This window comes from Dermacentor albipictus, chromosome 8 (assembly GCF_038994185.2).
Source record: "Dermacentor albipictus isolate Rhodes 1998 colony chromosome 8, USDA_Dalb.pri_finalv2, whole genome shotgun sequence".
Lineage (NCBI taxonomy): Eukaryota > Metazoa > Arthropoda > Arachnida > Ixodida > Ixodidae > Dermacentor > Dermacentor albipictus.
The window spans coordinates 15,220,143-15,244,431 of NC_091828.1; the positions used below are offsets into that span (position 1 = coordinate 15,220,143).

The 24,289-nt window shown below is 47.1% G+C and overlaps 1 protein-coding gene across 1 annotated transcript in view; it reads right to left on the reverse strand.

The window, feature by feature from the left end:
* Positions 1-24,289, reverse strand: part of LOC135896651 (trithorax group protein osa-like) — a 238,164-nt gene that overhangs the window by 184,563 nt on the left and 29,312 nt on the right. The window contains exon 2 of the mRNA XM_065425128.2: positions 14,732-14,788. The gene's annotated coding sequence lies outside the window, so the exon portion shown is untranslated. The remainder of the gene's footprint in view (positions 1-14,731; positions 14,789-24,289) is intronic.

The window sequence follows — 24,289 nt, forward strand, 5'->3', positions numbered from 1 at the left end:
TATAGTGTACATTATTGAACGTACGTCGTACTCTTCTTCTTCATTATATATAGACACGTGTACTGTACTCATCTTTATCGGGTGGCCACGTTTCGCCGCCTCGCGAATGTTATCGCACAGCGCGGGACGCGCCTGCATGTATCCGAAGTTTCTAATAATATTTGGGGTTTTACGTGCCAAAACCACTTTCTGATTATGAGGCACGCCGTAGTGGAGGACTCCGGAAATTTTGACCACCTGGGGTTCTTTAACGTGCAGCTAAATCTAAGCACACGGGTGTTTTCGCATTTCGCCGCGATTGAAATGCGGCCGCCGTGGCCGGGATTCGATCCCGCGACCTCGTGCTCAGCAGCCCAACACCATAGCCACTGAGCAACCACGGCGGGTCCGAAGTTTTTGGAAAGTTATCGATGCTTCTATCCGGCTGTCTGTTGTCGCCGAACTTTGTGTTATCAGATTTCATCGGGGGGGCGCGAATGGTGTAGAACTTAGTGGAAGGCACGCGGGTCCCAACGATTAGTCTGGAACATTCGACGACTGCTGTATAAAAGCCGACGCGCTTGACCCGCTGATCAGATTTTCGACGATCGCCGACCATGTTCGCCGCTATCGTTGTGATGTATGTGTAGCCTGTTTTGTGGGCACAGGTTCGCCCAATAAAAGTTAGTTTGCCTTTCACAGTATTGCTACTGTGTTCTTGAATGTTCTGCAATGTTCTTCTTCAATTTTTGCTGGTATATATATATATATATATATATATATATATATATATATATATATATATATATATATATATTGTGAGCATTATTGATACGCTTCATATTCTCACCTGTACATACTCATCATCACCGTTTTGGTGCCTGGTGGTGGGGCTCTGTCTCGAGAGAATAAAGAAGAGTCTGGCTGCCTAAACCTCGTCTCACAAGTGGTGGAGTGTGCTGTACGGTCCCTTCGCCCTCTCGCTCCCGGTCTCTCTCCAGCTTCACCTACGCTACATCCCTGGAGCTCCGCTCGGGTCGCCGCCTCTACCAACTGCACTCGACCATGTCGCAAGACCAGCAGACCAGTACCACGATATCCACCTTGCCCACTCCTGCGGAAACCCCTTCTTGCACAGTCACCACCCCTCAGAAGGATCCACCGGTATTTGCTGGGCTTCCAGGTGACGACGTTGAAGACTGGTTGGAGCTATACGAGCGCGTGAGTGACTTTAACCACTGGAACGAATCAGCAAAACTGGCTCACGTCGCCTTCTACCTAACCGGAGTTGCGAAAACATGGTTTTAGCAACATTGTGGGAATTTATAAGCTATTCTTTGTCATCTGTACATGATCATCATCATGTGGGGTTCATCGCTTGTGGGGCTCGCTCCTTTGTGATCCGTGCTGTGGGCGTGGTCGGTTCGCCGGATCTTTGACGCGGAATAAAAGACGTGATAACTGCTGCGTCACAAGTGGTGGAGTGTGCTCTTCGGTCCTCCGTCCTCTGACTCCCCGATCAACCTCCTGGAGCTTCGATCAGGTCGCCGATTGTGCCAGCATTCCGCCAACATGTCGCAGGACGAGCCAACAGCTACTTCTACTTCCACCATCTCGGCCTCGGCTACCCCAGGTTGGGCTGTCAGAGGGCACCAGCGTGATCCAGGCCGCTCGCCGTCACCCCTTCGCCGCTCTACGTCCCCACTGAGACCTGCTTCTCAATTCACCGATCGTCGTCCGGAAAACTGAATTATGCTGCTTTTCGAGGAAAAGCTGCATCGAACGACAGGACAGATTCCTCCATCGCGTCCGTGCAATATGATATTGGTTGTAGTAGAAGGTGTACAAGGGAAGATTTGATAGACACTGGTGCTAGTGTTTCAGTTATTCACCGTGAATTGTGTTCACGACTTCGGAAAGTTATGACCCCCTATGATGGACCTACGCTACTCGCTGCTCAAGGGGCCGGCACTCGACCTATCGCCATGTGCACTGCTCGTATTTCCATCGATGGATTTCTGCATTACGTGCAATTTGCAGTGCTAAGTTCATGTGCCCAGCAGCTCGTATTGGGATGGGATTTCCTTTCTACGGCCTCCGCCTTCATCTGCTGCGGCCAACGCGTTCTCCACTTGACCGACACGACCTATTCACTTCATGCAGATGACGCACCACTTCACTTGCTTGCTGCAGAAGATACCGCGCTACCTCCTTGCCATCAAAGCATCGTTACCATCACGTCTGACGTCATTGACTGCGGCGACGTGCTCGTATTACCTTCGGCACGCTGTCTCGCAAGAGGGATAGCCTTTGCATCAGGGCTGGTTCGGTTTTATCATGGCTCTGCACTTCTCTACGCTACAAACCCGATATCCGAAAAGATTCTAATCATAAAGGTACTACATTGGCTTGCGCCACTGAATCGGAGTCTATATCTGTTGGTTCCGTTAAACCAGCTTTCTCTGAAGTTCCTTGTACCGGACGGGCCGCATCTCCTTCAGCTCTTGCAGCTGCCATCAGTTCGGACCTGACACCTTCCCAGTCACAACAATTGCTTGCTTCGCTTCAAAAACATGAAGCTTCGTTTGACATGCATTCAGCTTCATTGGGAAAGACTTCGATTATGAGGCATCGGATAGAGAAAGATGGTACATCCATCGAGCGCCGTAGACCATATCGCATATCGCTAGCCGAGAGGAAAGTCATTGACGAGAACGTCACCGACATGCTTCAACGGAACATAATGCGCCCGTCTGCTAGCCCTTGGTCTTCTCCCATTGTTTTGGTTCGAGAAAAAGACGGCTCTGTTCGATTTTGTGTCGACTACCAAACCCTTAACATGATCACACACGAGGATGTATATACCCTATGCCGCGAATAGACGATGCCTTGGATTCCCTGCAGTGTGCCGAGTACTTTTCCAGCATCGATCTGCGTTCCGGCTACTGGCATATACCTATGCATGAGGACGATAAAGAGAAAACGGCGTTTTCAACACCAGATGGCCTCTACGAGTTTAATGTCATGCCATTCGGCCTCTGCAATGCGCCCGCAACGTTCGAGCGCATGATTGAAACCGTTCTTCACGGCCTGAAGTGGAAGACTTGCTTGTGCTACCTGGACAAAATTGTTTTCTCGTCAACCTTCTCTCAGCACCTGCAACGTCTGGATGAAGTTCTCACGTGCCTTGCCAACGCTGGACTTCAGCTAAACGCCAAGAAATGCCATTTTGCGAGCAAGAAGATCAAGGTACTAGGTCACATTGTGAGCAAAGATGGCATTCGTCCTGATCCTGACAAGGTTTCGGCAGTTCAGCACTTCCCTCGTCCCGAAAAACCAAAGATTTGCGTAGTTTCTTAGGCCTCGCTTCTTATTTTCGCCGATTCATACGAGGCTTCGCCTCAATAGCGTCACCTCTGCACAAATTTCTGGGTTCTAATGTTCCCTTGGTGTGGTCTCCCGAATGTGAATCTGCGTGCGCCCATCTGAAGCGCGCTCTCACATCTGAACCAGCACCACGCCATTTTTGATGAAGCAGCTCCTGCGCTGCTGCATGCGGATGCTAGTGGTCACGGCATTGGTGGCATTCTCCTACAACGAGACGACACTTTAGGTGAGAGGATCGTCGCATACGCAGGTCGCGTTCTGACAAACGCTGAGAAGAATTACACCATCACGGAGCAGGAATGCCTAGCTATCATTTGGTCTGTGCAGGAGTTTCGACCTTATCTTCACGGCCGCCATTTTACGATCGTTACAGACCATCATGCATTATGCTGGCTTTCAACGCTGGAGAACTTGTCTGGGCGATTTGGTCGGTGGATTCTTCATCTGCAAAAATACGACTTTACTATTACCTACAACTGCGTAAAAAAAACACCAAGATGCAGACGCGCTTTTTCACTGTCCGCTTCCTACGACACCATGCAATGGACCTCAAACTACCATCCGTGACAAGCTTTCGCACGATCCCTCCTCACATGCTTTCTTGTTGGCCACTGTCGACGAGATGCCTCCACACGACAACAAATCCTTCCAATCTCACCAACTTGCCGACTCTTGCTGTCGGCGCATCATAGACCACCTTCAAGGAGATTCGCGCCCGCCTAACGCCCGCCTTCGTCGACAGCTGACGCAATTTAAGATTGACAACCGCGTCCTATACCGTCATGTCTATCACCCTGACGGTCAACGCTAGGTTCCTGTCCTGCCGCGCTCTCTACGTGCTCATGTCCTGCAGGCTTCTCACGACGACATGACTGCTGGTCACCTTGGTTTCCAGAAAACCTATGACCGCATCAAAGGTCGCTTCTACTGGCCTGGATCGTCCGCCATTGTAGTGAGGTATGTCGCTTCCTGCGCCCAATGTCAGCGTCGAAAGCTCCCTACATCAGCTCCAAGCGGACAACTGCAACCGGTTCCTTGTCCGTCGCACTCATTGAGGTCGTTGGCATTGACCTGTATGGTCCTCTTCCTGTGACTCTCACCGGTAAACAATGGATTGGGACAGCCTGTGATCACTTGACACGGTATGCCGAAACAACTTGTGTGAGTTCTGCCTCAGCCTCTGAAGTTGCTGCATTCATACTTCAATCCTTAATACTGCGTCATGGTGCTGCGTCCTCGCTTCCTACTGAGCGACCGTGGAAAAGCATTCCTCTCGAAACTACAAGACGAAGTGCTCAGAGCCTCCGGAACCACCCACAAGACTACCTCCAGTTACCATCCGCAAACCAACGGCCTCACAGAGCGATTTCATCGCACGTTGTCAGTCATGCTAGCCATGTACATCGAACCGGATCACAGAAACTGGGACGCAGTTTTGCCATTCGTGACTTTTGCATATAATACCACCGTTCAACGCACAACCGGTTACTCGCCATTCTACCTTGTCTATGGTCGTTCGCCCAGTTCCTGTCTTGACGTCTCTTTCTTCGCGCCAACTGTCAATCAATGTCCATCCTCCTATGAAGAATGTCTTCCACATTCTGCGTTGTCACCAGCTCGCCCGCATTAAGACCGAAGCACGGCAAGAGGACCGCAAGCAGCATTACGACGCCTCTCATCGCGTCGTGTGCTTCTGCCCTGGCGAGGAAGTGCTACTCTGGACACCAGTTCGTACTCCTGGCTTGTGTGACAAGTTTCAGCTTCGGTTCATCGGCCCTTACAAAGTCTTGGAGCAGACTTCTCCGGTTAACTATCGCGTGGTACCGGTTGTTGTCCCAAATGACCGCCGCTGCCGCGCCGCTGAGATTGTCCACGTTTCACGTATGAAGCCTTTCATGAGGCGTTTGCCACCGCTTTGAATTGCGGCCAGCTTGGCTGCTCTCGCGCGAGGGGACATTAGTGTAGGAATTTATAAGCTATTCTTTGTCATCTGTACATGATCATCATCATGTGGGGTTCATATGGGGTTCTTCTTCATTATCGCTTGTGGGGCTGGCTCTCGAGTGTGTGATCCGTGCTGTGGGCGTGGTCGGTTGGCCGCCTCTTTGACGTGAAATAAAAGTCATGATAACTGCTGCGTCACAATGTATATATATATATATATATATATATATATATATATATATATATATATATATATATATATATATATGTTTGTGTGTGTGAGCCGTGGAGCATGCTAAACAAATGCTACAGGAAGGAAGAGAAAAGGTGTACGAATAAAAACATGTAAAAAATCAGAAGAACTAGGTAAGCAGTAACACATTGCGGTGCGATCTAGAGTGCTGCACGGGCCCGCGCCTGGCCATCCGAAGCGTTTTCCAGCCGGCTCGAGCTGGGCCGGCGCCCTGCTCGGGCAGGTGGCCCGGGCTGGACTCGGGATTCATAAAGCGCGCCTGGGCAGGGCCGGCAGTGCTCGAGTACGATCACAGCAAGCAGGTGAATGTTGGCTGGCAACGCCGCGCTGAGTGCTGACAGCTAACTGAACGCCGGAGCTACCCCAGAACTCAAACAGGTACAATTGCAAAAGTTTGAGGGTAGGACAATTGGTCTGATGAACCAAAAGATTATCAGTGGAACAGGATTATTATCGAAAAGGGATGCAAGTGGGCGGTGAAAATTTAAACTTAGGTGCATTCGCCTTCTAAACATCTCTATGCCGAGAGGCCATGGAGGTGCTTAGTGAATCTTTTTTATTGTGCAATTTGTAGATGAAATATGATTGACGTTGTTGGCTGTCCCTGGTAACACGAAATTTGGTTTCCAGTGATGTAACTGGCACTATAAAAGCTGTGACCTTTTGAAGCATTATTGCAACGTGTACTTATGTGTCTTTGTCGGCGAGCGTGTTCGACCAGTTAAATATTTACCGGAAGGTTGTCGAATGTTATCGCTAGTTCTGCCTGCTGCTGTCGCCGGGACTCGCGCAGTCAGACGAGCGGTGCAGCTGCACTCGGCGGCTGCACGCACGAACGCTGCAGCCGGAGGTGAAGTGTTCACGAATGAGCTCGCCATTGTGTTCAGTGTTGCCTGTTTTGCTGGGCAAACGGTCACGCAGTTTGCCCAGCGTTGCGTCACTGCGGTCGTTCAACGTCCCGACCACGTGACTATATTTTTAAGAAGGATATAGTTGGGGAGTGCCTGTACATGTGAGCGACCACAAGCGAAGAAAGTTGGGCATATTGCTTAGGTGGTTCCTTGGTCGAAAAATAGACAGTCCGGCGTAATGCCACCAAAATTCAATGACGCCAAAATTGGGGGTAGAACTCTCGACCTCTGGTGGGAGTCGAATACCGCAAATTAATTAAGCCCAAGTTAATTTAGATACAGTAAATTAAGGTACTCGAACACTCGACCTTTGGTGGTAGTCGAACCTCCGACTTTTAAATTCTGCCGAATTTACCTCCTCATGAGCCTTATAATATTTTCGCATTAAAAGAAGTAAAGAGAAAACAAGTAATGGAAGGTAACAACGCATTCGAATGTCAAGTAATTTAGTGAATACCCAGTGAGCGCACAGGCCTTCATCCTTGTTGGCGTATGCTAAGGTGATTGTCAATTTTTCATGACTGCGGGTACGGCGCTGTGTGTGCCTGTTTAACAACTAAAAATGTGTTAATGTCACCCGCGACCACGAGGCAATGTGTTACGAGTTACAAGAGCTTTTATTCACATCGAGCATGTGCGCACGCTCGATGTGAGGCTTTAAAAAGCCATCCTATTTTTTCCACTTGTAAGTAAGCGCCGTGTGTGTCCCATCCTCTATTCTGTTGCCCGGTGCACGTTTTCGATACTGTTATAAACATTTTTTAGTCCTGATTGTACCGCTAATTTGAAGCAAACAACCGCATTTCCAAAATACGTCCTGGCACCATTAGACCTTTCCACATACCCCGGAGTACCTCGTACCTATTGTATCCCCATAGCGCTCTGTGTTTCGTTGTGGACGTATTTCTCTTTCCCTTTACTGTTACTGTTATTTCGTGTGTTTCCATATCTTTATTGCATTCGTTCATCCATATACCAAGGCAACCAAGGCATATATATTATTTGACCCGAGTTATTTCCTCGCCCTGTATTACCACTGTCTCTGCAGTGTTTTCATTAAATACCATAACACTTGATTTTTTAACGCTAAATTTCAGGCCTAACTTATCGTGTTCCTGCCTACAGACATTAGCCGGATGTTGTGTGTCACTTTGCTTGCTAGCCAACAATACAATGTCGTCCGCATAAAAGGACGCTGGAAGCTGCTGCTCGACTACTGCACCCGCCTGCTTGTACAAGAAATTAAACCCGATATTTCTTCCTTCTAGCGCCCTTTCCATTCTTACCATGTACATCATAAACAGCAGTGGGGATAAAGGGCACCCCTGCCTCTGTCCCTTCTTGATATTGCCACGCAGTGGTGATGTTGAAGAACACAGTTGCAATACTGTTAAAGACAAAACCAACTTTTATTGGGTGAACCTGTGCCCTCAAAAACAGGCTACACTTATAGCACAACGATGACGGCGAGTAAGGTCGGCGATCGCCGAAAATCTGACCAGCGGCTCTAGCGCATCGGTTCTTATACATCAGTCGTCGAATGTTCCAGAGTAATCGCTGGGACCCGCGAGCCTTCCACAAGGTTCTACATTATTCGCGTCGCGCACACATGCAATCAGATTACACAAGGTTCGGTCACAGACAGCGGATGGAAGCATCGATAACATTTCAGAAACTTCCGATACATGCAGGCGCGTCCTGCGCTGTGCGATAACATTTGTTAGGCACTGAAACGTGTCGCCCGATAAAGACAAGTACACGTGTCAATATCAGCTTTCTCCTCGCTCCTCATCCTTTCCCATTCAACGCAAACACAATATTCAAGGGAAATCTCTCTCGAAAGCTGTAGACAATGCTCGCCTAAGCCTTCCCTATCCAGAATATCCCAAAAAATGTTGCGGTATACGTTGTCATACCATTCTGTAATGTCTAAAAAAGCCACATATAACAGTATCCTTTCAACTCTACATAATTCAATTCACTGAGTAAGGGCCAACAAGTTGTCATTCACACGCCTACCAGTTCTGAAGCCATATTGAAGTTCTATGTTTTAGGACGAGTTGAGCTTGAAAAAGAAGGAGCACCGGAAAGAAAACAGGCAGACAAAAAGAGCGCTCTTTTCGCGTACCTGGTGTGTTCCTTGTTTTCGTTCTTTCTTTGCCCCAACTCGTCCTAAAACATAGTCGTGCACCAACTCGCCCAGCAAGAAGTTCTAAATTTTCTGAAGTTGTCCCGAAATGCCATTATTCTCTGCCCACGTACTCTTGCAGCTTTAACTTAATTGCCTGAATTGGTAACCTATATATTACCGATGCAATGGTCAATACGAGTGAATTCTTTCTTTATCCCCCATACCCTCCGGACGGACGGACGGACGGACGGACGGACGGACGGACGGATGGATGGATGGATGGATGGATGGATGGATGGATGGATGGATGGATGGATGGATGGATGGATGGATGGATGGATGGATGGATGGATGTTATGAGCGTCCCCTTTGGATGGGGGCGGTGGGTCGCATCACCAAGCATACTGCCTAATGTCCCCACTAAGTCAAAACAGAAAAACAAAAACAAAAAAAAACGATGAACTCCCACAACTAAATTTCCTGAGCTTGCTTTTGTACGTATGCGTTTTTTGTCGTTCCCCTAATTTTCTATCACCAATCTTCCAATCGCCTCTTAGTAATATCTATTGCGGACATGCTTCCTTTTCCCCTGCACACGCTGGTCCCAAGGGCTTCAAGGAAGCTAGTAGTGCCGAAATTGACTGCTGAGCAGATGTTTTCACATCTTAATGAAACATGCTCCATCTTTTCCCTAGCTTTACCGCAGCAAGCACATGCTTGTTTTTCCTTCTTATATCTTGCCTATAGATGCGTGTTCTAAGGCATCCTGATCTCGCGTCGAAAAGTAATGAGCTTCCTTTGAGTTATCATAAATTGCTTCTTTCCTGATTTCGTTTTCTTGTCTTAAGTAGTTACTCATGGCAGGTTTATTTTCCATTGCCGCCACACATGAACTAATTCAGCCTCTCTGGCTTTCCGCATGACGTTCCTTCTTGCTGTGTTTCCCACCCTACAGGCAGCATACTTGATGCTAAGATTCCTAGTTCTCTTTTTCCTGCACTGTGAAGCAATGTTTTTCCTGTACAGATACCTCAACACTCTCCCAGCCCATTTACTTTCTTCCATATTCGTCAGTCGTTGTTCCTAATCAATTTTGCTGCGAGCTTCCCTCACTTCAAAACTAGTCCAGCCCATATCACCCAGCACAGCTTCATTTGCAGTCTTCCCGTGAGCGTCCAAGGCGAGGCGACCCACTTACCTTTGGTTCCCATCGAGTCCTGCTTGTACCTATGATTTAAAGCCAACAACCGCATTTCCAAAAGTAAGTCCTGGAACCATTGCACCTTTCCACAAACCGCGGAGCACCTCGTACCTATTGCATCCCCATAGCGCTCTGTGCTTCGTTATGGATACATTTCGCTTCCCTTTTACTGATATTGTTTTTTCTTGTGTTTCCAAATATCTAGTGCCTTCGTTTATCCATATACCAAGGTATTTGTATACTTTTACTCAAGGTATTTCTTGGCCCTGTATTGCCACTGTCTGTTCACTGTTTTCATTGTATACCATAACACCTGATTTTCTTACACTAATTTTCAAACTTTAATTCTCGACTTCCTGTCCACAGATATTAGCCCCACGTTGCAAATCACTTTGCTTTGAAAATAACACAAAGCCACACGCATCAAATAAACCTGGAAGCTTCTGCTCTACTATTGTACGCGCCTGTTTGTATGAGAGATTAAAACTGATATTACTTCCTTACAGAGTCTTCTCCATCCTCACCATGTACATCATAAACAGAAGTGGGGATAAAGCGCACTCCTGCCTCAGTCCCTTGTTGATATCAACTTTCTCCTCGCTCCTCATCCCTTCTCGTTCAACGCAAATGGCATTTTCTAGGTAATTCTCTGTCAAAAGCTGTAGACAATCGTCACCTAACCCTTCTCCTTACAGAATATTCCGCCGATTGTTGTGGTCTATGTTGTCGTACGCTCCTGTAATGGCTAAAGAAGCCACATATAACAGTTTGCTGTCTACTCTTCATATTTAAATACACTGAGTAGGAACAAATAAGTTATCATGCAAACGCGTACCTATACTGTAGCCATGCTGAAGTTCACCCAAAATGACTTTATTCTCTGCCTATGCCTGTAGCTTTAATTTGATTGCCTGCGTTGCCAGCCTGTATATTACCGATGTAATTATCAACGGTCTTTACAAATGAATTCTATCTTTCTCACCTTACCGTAATAAATCAAATTCATTCTATATATGTATACTTTGTGGCCAACTGTCTGGTATGCGTCTATCTTTTAAAGTTCTTTCTCCTGTTTTCACCAGAGCTTCCTTACTTTTTGGTCCTAGTTCATTATTCAGCCTAACGGGAACTTCGTCTAGACCTGTGGCTGTGCGCTTGGTAATTTTCTCTTGTGCTTTGTTTCATGCTCTTTTTTTTCTTTAAATACAACCTCGTCATTGCCTTGGAAAGTTTAGGCTGTTAATTTTCCCTAATTTGATGCCGCTATCTCTTTCCAGTGTGTTTCCGTCTTCGTCTGGGATATGTTGTTGTATTGTTGGGGACTTCCTGACTAATAATTTTATGTTGTTGCAGAATATTCTAGGTGCGGCCTTCTTTCTCTCACGTATTTCTGACAACCAACGTTCACTTTCACCTTTTATCTTTGCTTTCACCAGTATTTGAACCATAGACTTTTCCTCCAGGTATATTTACCATTTACTGGCTGCTTCACCTTGCGGAAATTGCACCTTATTTGCCTGCCTGTGCTCCCAGGATGATTTCTGTCGTTTGGCGATTGCTTCTCGTATCTCCCTGCTCCACCAGCTTTTCAGTTTCCTTTTTCCTTTCCAACGAACATGTTGTCTCTCTTTACGTATTTCTTTTTACTGAGACGCTCACTATATTCCCCCTGTTTACTTGGACATTTGCCAAGTTCTTCCTTGACTCTAGTGAGTATATTTGTTACTTGTTCAGCGTTCAAATTTGGGCTGGCCATTTTGCACTCCTTGCTGTCTTTCCCAACCATATTCAAAATTATGGTCACTTGCTATGTTGCTATACCCTTCCTCATCAATGACCATTTCTCTCAACTTATCATGAATTGCTTCTTTCCAGCACAATGCATTGGTGGGCTAGTTGGTGAGAATCCATAATTTCTTTGTTTAGCTCAAAACAACGAATGGCAATGACAATGACAAAGGTTTAACTTTCACACATGAGCTGTCTAGGGACGGTAGACTTCCGCGTTTAGGTTTGCAGCTATCCTTGCCAACAGGTCACGCCTGTTGGAGGTACTCGTCACGTGCACGTAAGAAACATTTACCTTACCCGTCTGCGTACTCAAAGATTGTGAAACGCGCCATTGCTTTGATGTGTCTAGAATCTTCGTTAATGAAATCCTGTCATCACACTGCGAACCAGAGTTTCATTGCACAGTTAAATAAGCTGCAGGCTGCGCGTTACCAAAGTGTGGTAGTGACGTCAGTTTGTGAGGTTTTGCTTCAGAAGCTGAAAGGGAAGCGCCGCAAAAGAAACTGTGTTACACAACAGAAGAGCTCTGAAGTCGTGCCGTATTGCCATAGAGTGGCTCACAATCTAAAGAATATTGTCACTAGATACCGAATTCCGGTAGCATTTACTGCTTCTCAGAAACTGCCCATGTTGTGCAGCCGTATTTCTAAAACAAGTAACAAACCAGGTTATGGAAACAACCACGCCATGTTTGTAGATTGCAGCATTGGTGTGGTATATAAGATTCCGTTGTCTTTTGACAAAGTGTATGTAGGGCAGTCAGGCCGCTGTGTTAACGAGCATCTTAGAGAACATGGGCGATCCATACCAACAGGCACAGGTTCCCAATTGGCTCGAAATTGGGAAATATGCAAGCGCAAAGCCATGTTTCGTGATACAACGATTTTGAAAAAGAGCAGTGATACCACCGCCTGAGAGTTATCGGAAGCTTTCTTCATACAGTCATTGGCATCAAAGTTCATTAGTGTGCATTCTTTATTCTTGTACAGTGCTGAATATGGTTTTTTTTTATTCTGTCGCATGAGCGCGCTCTTGTGATCGGATGTTGGTGGTTCCTGCACATGGTGCTCTCTGCGCATGTTCCTCTAGATTCTGCTGTCTATAAAGGAGGTACGCAACAAAATGATGTCAGTTGACAGTAACGCCTTGTCCTGGTCGTCTTTCTTGTGTCCGTTGTTTTGCACTAAACAAAGTAATTAGGGATTCCTTCTGTCATCAGCCAGTAATCAATGGGCGATTGCCGGTTCCCATTTCCCCTGTGATCTGCCTTTCACACTTAGACCCTGTATTCGCAATAACAAGGATATGTTGCTCACAAATGGCTCGCCGTTGACTTCCCTTTGTTCTCGGTATAACCATCTAAACTAGTATGTGAGCCATTTCCCGTCCACAAATGCGTCACGCCAAACGAAGTTTTTGCTACTCATTGTACCTGATAACGAAATATGCTCTTGACATTTCAAATTTACTCTTTTCCATATGGCTCCCTGACAGATGGGCATTCCGACTCCCAGTCCCTTTCTTTACGACTTAGTTATGTAGCATCCTTCCCAAACATAATTCTCAATCACTGGCGGCTCTTCCGAGTGCCTAAGGTGCATCGCTGTAACGGCATACCCCCCTATTTGTTCTTTATTTAACTGCTCCTCAACATCTGCCCACTTTTTCTTTCTGCTCCCGCCCTGCATGTTTATGTATCCTATTGCATGGCAAGCTCACTTTCTTGCTATCCTCCTTTTTCTGTTATTGACGACGATGCTATTCTGAATCTCCCTTAGGGGACCTTCTTCATTACTACTTACTCTGGCCTTCTGGGTGCCCGTGGGCCCCCTAAAGAAAGCAACAGCGCGACCAGCAATTCGCAAGCCCACTTTTCGTGCAAGCCTGTAATTGAAGTGCATCCCGTCTCGTTCCAAACCACCACACCTTCTCACCTCCCTGTTTACTTCGAGAACCTCGCAACTTTACTCTCGACTCGTTTTCCATACCACTCATGAGCAGCCACTACGACTCTTTGTTCGTGACCATCACGTACAGGCACCTCTGGCACCGTGCGCACTCCGATCTGCACCTGAGGGGACTGTTCGCGCCAGTCGTCCACCCCCTTCGTCAAGGGCTGGGCTAGTCCTGGCCCTTTCCTGTTTAGGACGTCACTTAGCCCACCTGCTACTATGACATGGTTGTGTACGTGCGCATCTTCCGCGAGCTTTGCTTTTGCTCGCTCCATGACAGAACCCAGTGCTTGCCCTGGAAATGGCCCCACCGCCACTCTTTTATCGCATTTCACCCTCTCCATAATTGCTTGTGAGTACTTAGCTAGGTTTGAGTCACTGGCGATAATCACCCTTTCACTCTCTCCTACCTCTCCCTGCTTCCCTTTGTCCTTTTTCGCGTGATTCGGACTCGACGAGGGGCACTGACCCCTGCGCTCCAGCTTTTTGTGTGTGGTCCCTCCTCCACATGCTGCATGCATTCCACTTGCTTTGCTGACACTCCCTCTACGCAAGGATACTGCGTTCTATTGTTGCGACCATTCTCGTTCACAATGTCAGCACTGTTCACCTTTTCCTCGGCTCTTTGAAATCTTTCTTCCACTACCTTTCCGTGCACCGCGCTCCCTATTTACCTTATTTTTGAGCTCTTAATTCTACCTGTTGAAAAAGCTCTTCCTGGAAAGCCTCGATTTTCTTCAGCCTAGCATCGACATCACACTGTGTGCCGATTGACTCGACTGCCTCTCCATTCTCATCCGTCCAGCCATCTACCTTGAGAGACACCCCCGCTTACAGCACGCTTTCCCGGCTTTCTTGTCATGTATTGCACGACTTTTTCTAAATACTATAGTGCTATAATACTACAGTAATGCAGAGCACGTGACTTCTGGCAAAAACCGATACGCACAGGCTCTAAATCCTTAAAATGTCGCAAAGTAATTCTCACTGATGTTTCAAAAGCAAATCAATGCCGCACATGAGTGAAGTACCACATGTTTTCGCATGTGTTCAACCACGTGGCCCGGCTCTCACTTTCCTACTAAAGCAATATTCCCGATACCAAAGCACACACAGTAAAACCACTAATAGCTATTAGTCTTGCCACTTCCAAGCTACTATTTAAAGGCTATAAAAACTTACCGTCCCACCCGGTTGCACTTGTTGAAGCACGAGGCGCAAAAGGACGCTCTGACTATCCTGCAAAACCAAATGTACAATAAATACCCCCGCGCACTCGAAAAAAGAGAGAGAGAGAAGAAAAGGTAAACTACCCAATTATTATTTAAAAGCAAAAAAAAAACCCCAGCAAATCAATAACAGAAGCAAGCTCAAAGCATGCACAAAATCTTATGATTTCGTCGCCTCCACGGAGCCCTGAAAAGCATGTCAATTCGCCGCGAAATTTCACGCCTGCCTCATGGATGGATGGATGTATGGGTGGATGTTATGAGCATCTTTGGAACGGGGTGGTGGGTTGGACCACCAAGCTCTTGCTATTATACGGCCTATTGTCCTAGCCAGGTAAAAAAAGAAAAAAAGAAACGCGATGAACTCCTACAGCCAAATTTCCTGACCCCCTATTGAGAACTTTGCTTTTGTGCGTCTCTGCTTTTTGTCGTTTCCCTACTTTTCTTCCACCAATCTTCCAGTCGCCTCTTACTATTATCTATTGCCGACATACATACGTTTCCTCTGCTCTCACTGAACTCGAGGGCTTCAAGGAAGCCAGTAGAGCCTAAATCGACCGTTGGGCAGATGTCTTCACATTCTAATGAAACATTCTCCATTGTTTCCTTAGCTTTACCGCAGCATGCACACGCTTCTTCTTCCTTCTTATATCTCGCTTTACAGGTGCGTGTTCTAAGGCATCTCGATCTCGCTACGAAATGTAATGAGCCTCCCTTTTAGATATCATAAATTGTTTCTTTCCTGATTTCGCTTTTTCTACTTGAGTTGTTACTCATGGCACGTTTGCTTTCCATTGTCGCCACCCATGAGATTATTTCAGCCTCTCTAATTTTCTGCTTAACGTATTTGTATCTGTGTTCCTCACCCTACAGGTCGCATACTAGCTGGTAAGCTCCTAGTTCCTTTCCTCTGCTGGGAATCAATGTTTTTCCTGTACAGATACCTGAACACTCTCCCAGCCCATTTACTTTGTTCCATATTCCTCAGTCACTCTTCATAATCAATTTTACTGCGAGCTTCCCTCACTTCAAAACTAGTCCAGCCCATATCACCCTTCATAGCTTCGTTTGTAGTCTTCCCGTGAGCGCCCAATGCCGGGCGTCCCATTGAACTTTGGTTCCCATTGAGTCATGCTTGTACCCCTGATTTCAAGCAAACAACCGCATTTCCACAAGTAAGTCCTGCAAGCATTATACCTTTCCACATACTCTGGAGCACCTCGTACCTATTGTATCCCCATAGCGCTATGTGCTTCAGTATGGCTGCATTTCACTTCCCCTTTACTGTTATTGTTTTTTCCGGTTTTCCATGTATCTATTGCCTTCGTTTATACGTATACCAAGGTATTTGCATACTTTTACCCGAGGTATTTCCTGGTCCCGTATTGCAACTCTCTGTTCCCTGTTTTCATCGAATACCATAACACCTGATATTCTGACACTAAATTTCAAACCTAAATTCTCCCGTCCAAAGATATTAGCCCCACCTGATGGATGGATGGATGGATGGAAGGTAGGAGCGTCCCCTTTGAAACGGGGTGATGGCAGTTGCCACCATGCTCAGATTTTTATTTTGCCTTTTATTTTTGTCTGTGTTGTGTGTTATTGAATTGAACGCGGAGGTGCAAGCGCCATCTGACGGTGTTGCAAGAAACCCAGCGGCGCACGCGAGCAGGACCAGCAGCAACGCCAGGAAAGCCGAGAGGATACGAAAGCTTCGCTTTTGTCCTCAGAAGCCAGATTTGTGTTCCAAGCTCGAACGCTTTTCTGCTAACAAACGGAGGCGTTGAAGCGAGCAAATACGCGGTGACTCCGTGGGCCTTGAACTCGAGGGGCGCCTTAAGGAAAACTGCTTCCTTTGACGCGTGCGCGTCGAAGGATCGTTTGGTAGAAGGGGCGTGCTGCTATTTGCGGGCGCCAGCGAAACGCCGCCGACCTTGGCTGCGGGGGGGACGCACTTGTTTGGGTGGAAGTCGTGACTGCATTATTAGCGTGTCTTGTGCATCGGCACCCACTCCACTCGTTTGGCGCTTTGGAGCCCCACGATCGCCTCCGGGCTATTACGACGAACCAAATTGGTTTTCTCTCGTTTCCTGTCCACTGCAAAAGAGTAAACCGTGAAATAGGGGAGACAAGCTCTGATCGGAACAAATTTCTTTTTGCCTATGATTAATGTTGATAGCGAAAAAAGCTCCGTGTGGCTTACCAAGTCGGCCAAACGTCCGTTTTAACAAAAAAAGCTCATTTGAATTAACAGCGCGAATTGGCCAGAATTCCAAATCATAAAGAAGCAGAAGAATGCTCAACGCGGTAGAGCCCACCCACATTGACTGCGCGTATGAGGTCGCGAAGCTCGGCATGGCGATCTCGGACGAAGGCAGCGCTTGAACGCCTCGTGACGCCATTGTTGCGTCAAAACAGCCAGCCAAGCGCGTTTATCGAGCCGGCTGGTCAAGCATAATAGTATGTTTTATTAGGCGTAGACAAAATGTCCGGTATGTCGACAGTGTTTTTCAATATAAAGCAATTAGAAGCCCGCTTCGTGGTTCTCGCTGTCACCCACGGCCATTAGGCAGATCATGCGCCTGAAATCGTTACGGTAAAATCCGCGTGCGCACTCACGCTGCTGCCGTATTGCATGCTGAATATCGCATGGCTACGGGCGAAACTTCCCCGTGGTTGCTGCGCTTATTCGGGCCACACCTCCGCCGCTCTGTCAGCTAGGAGGTGCTGGTGGCGTCTCGTAGCAGTCGACGCATCTTTAGTTGAAATGGCCAGTGCCAGAACACAAAACTGGACAATACAGGTCCATTGCTCACAATGAGCCGGTCACCACACGATTCGATAAAATTGGCCCCAGCTACTATGCAGCAAATGTAAAAAATAAGACTAAGAACATTAAATCGGAAGCAGTGGGAGACCGTGTTGCTCAGCTCGGCCCGCGAAGACCAACTTTTGGCTGTCCAGCAGGCCGAGGATGCCGCTAGAGCTTAAGGGCTTCTGGCCGCCATCTAGGCGGGGTTGGCCCCCCCACCAATCTGCCGGTTATATAAATAAAAGTTATTTTTCTCTCTCTCTCTCTCTAAGAACATTAAAATTTCTATGCCGATGAAGCCAATTGCATGCCGCTAGCAGCAAGCTGAATAAGCGTCTCGCTTTCTTGTATTCTTCCTAATGATCTCATTTGTAATGAATTAATTAACTAATCATTTTCATCACTGTAATTAAACATAGCGTTTCCATGCGTTATGTGAACATTGAGTGCTACAGTGAATTAAAAACATCAATTTCAATTCTCGCGACACGCTCGATTTTCCCGCGTGCTAAAGAGAGCGTGCCTAGCTCTTGAGAACGCGTGACATTTGTTAATCTCTGCAGGCTCCCACTATAGCACGGGGGAAGCTGCTCAAAAACCATGTCGCAATCAATTCAGATTGATGCTTACGTAGTCACTCTAGCATCTAATATTGACACAACTTCCGTGTAAGTATAACTAAAATTAAATTTCCTGTAGTGAACTTTGCAATGTAGACACACTGCTCCTTAAATTTTGTGACATTGTCCGTGAATGCCTGTCAAAGTACGTGCCGCAAAGATGTATTAAACGGAACTAAGGACACCCTTGGTATAATGGAGAAATAATTCCACTCACTCGTCGCATTAAGCGGCTACGTAAGCATAGTCATTCCGAGTGTTAGGAAAATGTTTCTTTATTCAACACGTTGAAGTCTAAATTAAGAGCTAAAATGCAAGAGATTAAGAGCTTTTACTTTAGTAATACTTTGGCTACATTTATGGAAAAAAATCCATCTAGATTCTGGAGATCAATTAGTCCTGCATCTTCTGTACCTTCTCTCTTTATTCTTAATGAGCAATCCTGCTCTCAATCTGAAACTATAGCCAATGCCTTCAAGAACTTCTTCAAATCTGTTTTTTTCTACCGATGATGGCACCAACCCCCCATTTTCCGCGTGCCGCAATCTGCCCTCTCTTCCAAATCTTGATGTGACCGGAGTACATAACCTTATATTCAAACTTGATGTAACGAAAAGCCCAGGCCCAGACGGCATTACAAATATGTTCTTAAAGAGGTACTCGGAATGGTGCATGGCCTAAACGGGAAAAATAAGCAGTACGGTCATCTGTCAACTTATTGTCAGGAATGCGGCTGTGCGCCGGTGTATGAATCCTGCCGGGTTCTTGCGAAGCACAAGGATAAAGGTGTGCGAGAGATTGTTGGGGCTCAGGCTATCTGGCGGAACAGTGATACGTGTGTTGGTGCCCCTTCGGTCGACTTGTTAGATAAGGAGACGGCTTTTTTGGATGATTAAGATTTGGATGAGGTGGTGCCACTGTGTATGGGTTATATAGGTGTATTTCCTGAAAATCAAGTTGTTGAAGTTAGCGCATTGTGATGTCGTCTCCCTTCCTTCCTTGTTTGCTGGCGCTAAATATGCTTTCGGTTTACCAACACGCCCAACAAATGGAAATGCTGATAATTAAAATATTTACCAAAATCATTAATAATTAATTAATTTAGCAGAACGGAAAGTTACGAGACGGTTCTTCAGGTTGCTTCAAACGACATGCTGTTTATTCCATACGCAGACATAGCTTCCGTTATTTCTTTATTATTTTTCAAATTAGCAGAATAATAGCTGAGAAGCCTTATTTAAGCTTACACAGGTAACGTTACCGTAGCAGTTCAACGAAAAAAGAAAGAATGTTTAAAAACAAGGTGCGAGACACGATTTTAAGACGTCTGGTGTTCGTTCGTTAGAAGTCTGACGATCGAACATCGTAGGTCTTCAATTTAATCTTGCGCCGTGTTTTTTAAACCTTTATTACATTTTGTTTTTTAGTTGAATAGCTTGTCTAGAGTGAGCTGGACACACGGTATCCGCCTGAGCTGTAGTACTAAAGAATACATGTTGTCCAAATTGCTGGGCGTCGTTTACCCTGCCTTCCGTATATTATAATGGAATAGTGGTTTGGCACAGGAACCCGCAGAATTTATTTATTTATTTATTTATTTATTTATTTATTTATTTATTTATTTATTTATTTATTTATTTATTTGTGCAATACTGCCAGCTGCCATCTGGCAGCCAGGGCAGGAGTGGTTAACAATGAAGTAATAGCGTTACACAGGCGTACATACATTTCAGAACAAAAAAAAGACAATATGAACCCCGAGCACAACAAGGAGCGGAGGTTGGCGAGGGCCAGGGCTCTCGTGGACCTCCACGCCAGAGGAGGCGCCGTCTAGGTGGACGCGGCGCAGTATCGAGGGAGCAGCGACGCATGCGCGGTGGTGGCTGTCGGGACATCGACGGGTGCAACGAAGACCGCGGCGACCGTCCGGACTCAAGAGGCGCACCGGGCGTAGGAGGTGGCCATCGCCTTGGCCGTCTCCGATCCCGGATGCACTACAGTGTTGTGCGACTCTGGAACGGCAGTGAAGAACTACGCCAAGGGTATGGTATGTAGTGAGGCCGCACACATACTGCACAAGGCCGAAGACTTCGCACGCAAAAGCGCTGTGGTGATCAAGTGGTTTCCGGCCCACATGGGCAGTGACGTGTCAAAACGCGGGAACCTGAACCACAACGAGACGGCCAACCGCGCAGCTGCAAGCACGGCCGACTCGGTATGCTGGTCGCGGTGCAGTGCCAAGGACAAGATGACCACCTTCAACAAAATAGTGAAGTGGTACAGACTGAACAGACAGACTATGCCGCCACCTCACCCGGGGCTTACCCGGAAGGAGGCAGTGTTATACAGACAGTTACAGACGGGGTCCCCGCTCACCCCGGTGCTGGCTAAGTACGTGTGTCCGAGCATGTACGCGAGTGACGTTCGTAGACTGTGCGCGAAGGAGAGAGCCACCGCGGCTCACATCCTTTGGGACTGTAGCGTAAATCCGCGAGAAGCCAGCGACAAGACGATGATCCCACCGCAGCTAGAGGCTGCAACGAGGAGCTATGGTCAAGAGACAAAACTCAAGGCTTTCCAGCAGGTCTCGGCAGCTCTAGAGAGGCAGCGACCGCGCGAAACCGAGGAGAGGGGCAGCACCCCCAGGAAAGGGGCGGCGGCCCTCTCGGACCCGCAGAACTAGCGAGGAACCAAGACCTCGAGGAGCACAATGCACGAGACTGACCTAGTGGCCGCGTCGCGGTAAAAGCTTGTCCTCCCTGCGTCTAGGGAACCTAACCGATTTTATTTATTTATTTATTTATCTACTTATCATATCCTCAAGGTACGGTTGTACATTGCAGAGGGGAGGGGCAAAGTAAATACAGAGGCAAATCACAAAATAAGGAAGGAAGGCAAACAACATGGCAAAAAAACATCGTATACAAAATAATTAAAATGGAAAATAGAAACTTGTAAGCGTGGCAAAAATACATGGCGTAACAAAAATAGAAAGGAAAGAACATAGCATATAAAAATACAAGCCATAACTTAACATTATGGCATAAAAGCAGTTATTATACAGAGCAAGCAGACGCAACATTAATTTATAACATGAAACTTTGAAGTGTGCTTTTAAAGTTATTGGTGTCAGTTATGCTTGTAAGTAATGTGGGTAAGTTATTCCAATCTTTGCTCGTTTCGGGAAGAAATGAATATGAAAAGCCGACGGTGTTGCAGTGCGGAATGTTTACCTTTTGGCGGTGGTCGATGCGAGATGAAATGTATGGTGGCGGTTGAACAAAGAACGTAAATATGTGTTGTGGTAGTAGATATTGTGGAAAAGACATATGTGAGATAGTTTTTTACGGCTTGATAACAGTGGGAGGTGTAGGAGAGCTTTCATGTTAGTGACACTCGCAGTTCTTTGGTAGTTGGTGAGAATGAAACGGGCTGATCAATTCTGTATTGCCTCTAGAGACTGTATGAGGGTGTCATGACCAGGGTCCCATACTGACGATGCGTACTCTATTTGAGGACGAATGTAAGTTGTGTACAATAACAGTTTTAGCGATGATGGTGCTAGAGAACATTTCCGACGAAAGTATCCAAGTGTACGAGCGGCCTTAGATGTTATGTGATCAATATGAGTTTTCCAGGAGAGATTGCTGGCAATGTGAACCCCCAAGTATCGATATAACGTTGCACATTCTAGTGGGATGTTATTTAGCGTATAGGTGGGGCAGATCACGTTAGTACGAGAAATCCTGATAGTCTTACACTTTCTAATGTTTAATTCCATGCGCCACGTACGGCACCACTCATTTATGTTATTGAGATCCTCCTGAATTAGTAGAATATCTGAAGAATTCGTTATTTTACGACACAAGACACAGTCATCCGTAAATCGACAAATGTTCGAGGAAACGTCAGTGGGCAAGTCATTAATATAAATTAAGAATAATAAAGGACCGAGTACAGACCCTTGCGGGACGCCGGAGTCAACTGGGGCTAAAGGTGAGTTAGCGTCATTAGTGGTTACAAATTGAACACCTGATGTCAGAAACGCTCGAATTCAATCAATTACGGAGGGTTCTATGTTTAGAACATTTAATTTATGAAGAAGCAATGCATGGTTCACTTTGTAAAGCGCTTTGGAAAAGTCGAGAAATATACAGTCTGTTAAAAAACCAGAATCTAAATTGGCATGTAGGTCATTAGTGAAGAGGATGAGCTGAGTCTCACAGGAGAAGTTCTTACGGAAACCATGCTGCATAACTGTGAAGAAGTTGTTATTTTCAAGAAAATTAACTAGATGCGTGTTTATTATATGCTCTGCAACGGGGGGTGCTCGCCTAGCAGCACTAGCTCTAGGTTGCAGCGGTAGGCTTAAAACAGGTCGGTGCTATATCGAAAGCGAGGAAGCAAGCACTCCTCGTCGTCTTCTTCTCATTCACTGGCACCATGTCCACTGCCCAGTGCCTTCAGTACAATCACTCCCCACCGAAAGAGTAGCCATCTTGGTGACCTAAGGACACGAAAAAACAGCAGGGTCATGGCACTGCTGGAGCCGGGAGACGTGGACAATTTCCTGGCCGTGACGACGCTGGTCGAAAGGCGCTTCCGTTGGCTCGATGAGGTAGTTGACTGCGGATGTTTGTTACAGTACGCGATAAGGACCGTGGTACTTGGAGAGCAGCTTAGAGGAAAGGCCTGGAGGAGTAAAGGGCACCCACAACCAGACCAGCGAGCCAGGAGCAAAGCACGTAGCCGCAGTAGATGAATCGTGGCGATGCTTTTGGCGCCACTGTTCCTGGGATGTCAACGAACGAGCGAGCTGGCGACATTCTTCGGCGTAAGCAGCCGCTCTAGAAACAGTCGTGCACTCCGAAGCATCTGGTCGGTAAGGCAGAATCGTGTCCATAGTGCATGAAGGTTCGTGTCCGTAAAGGAGTAAGAAAGGGGAGAACCCAGTGGTGGTTTGCGTGGTGGTATTGTAAGCGTAGGTGACGAAAGGCAGAATGCGATCCCAATTCGAGTGGTCAGATGAAGCATACATGGCCAACATGTCGCCAAAGGTGCGGTTGAAACGCTCTGTCATCCCATTAGTTTATGGATGATATGCCGTAGTAGTGCGGTGAATGATGTGACACTCTAGCAATGCCGCAATGACGTCGGAGAGGAATACGCGACCACGGTCGCTCAGTAGTTCTCGAGGTGCTCCATTGCGTAAAATCAGATTTTGAAGGATAAAACTGGCGACGTCTTTTGCTGTGGCAGACGCTAGGGCTGAAGTTTCAGCGTACCGCGTGAGGTGGTCGATAGCAACAATAACCCAGCGGTTGCCGCTTGGAGTGTTGGGAAGTCAATGCCGACGCGGTCGAACGCGCGCGCGGGGTGTGGTATCCGTGACTTCTGGTTTCGGTTTTGGTTTTTACATCAGGGCGCCACTCAGTGCCCAACGCTGTAAGTGCTTCTTGTAAATTGCCTCCTCAGAAATAAAGAGCGATTTGTCTGGTCCCCAACTGGAGCAGTCCGGCTCTTTTCTTGCGGCACTGCTCGGCCCTGCCGTTTAGGCCTCATGCCGTAACCCTTTCGTCCGGCCGCCCCGTCGGAGCTACAACAAACTGGCGACGAGGATGGGATTTGGATGGGGGATGGATTTTTGCCGCGAAGAGAGCGAGTGGATCATTTTTTCCTTTCAAGGGAGAGGTGATGTGGTATCCGTGACTTCTGGTTTCGGTTTTGGTTTTTACATCAGGGCGCCACTCAGCGCCCAACGCTGTAAGTGCTTCTTGTAAATTGCCTCCTCAGAAATAAAGAGCGATTCTTTGTCTGGTCCCCAACTGGAGCAGTCCGGCTCTTTTCTTGCGGCGCTGTTAGCCCCTGCCGTTTAGGCCTCATGCCGTAACCCTTTCGTCCGGCCGCCCCGTCGGAGCTACAACACGGGGCATGGTGGCAATCTACGCTGACGATATCGCCTTCTTTGCGACTGGCCCTACTCAAGTCGGCTATCAGGTGCGTGCATCTGTCCAGACTGCAATTGGCGTGGTGGACCAGTACATGGGAGGCATCGGCCTCCAGCTGTCGGTGACCA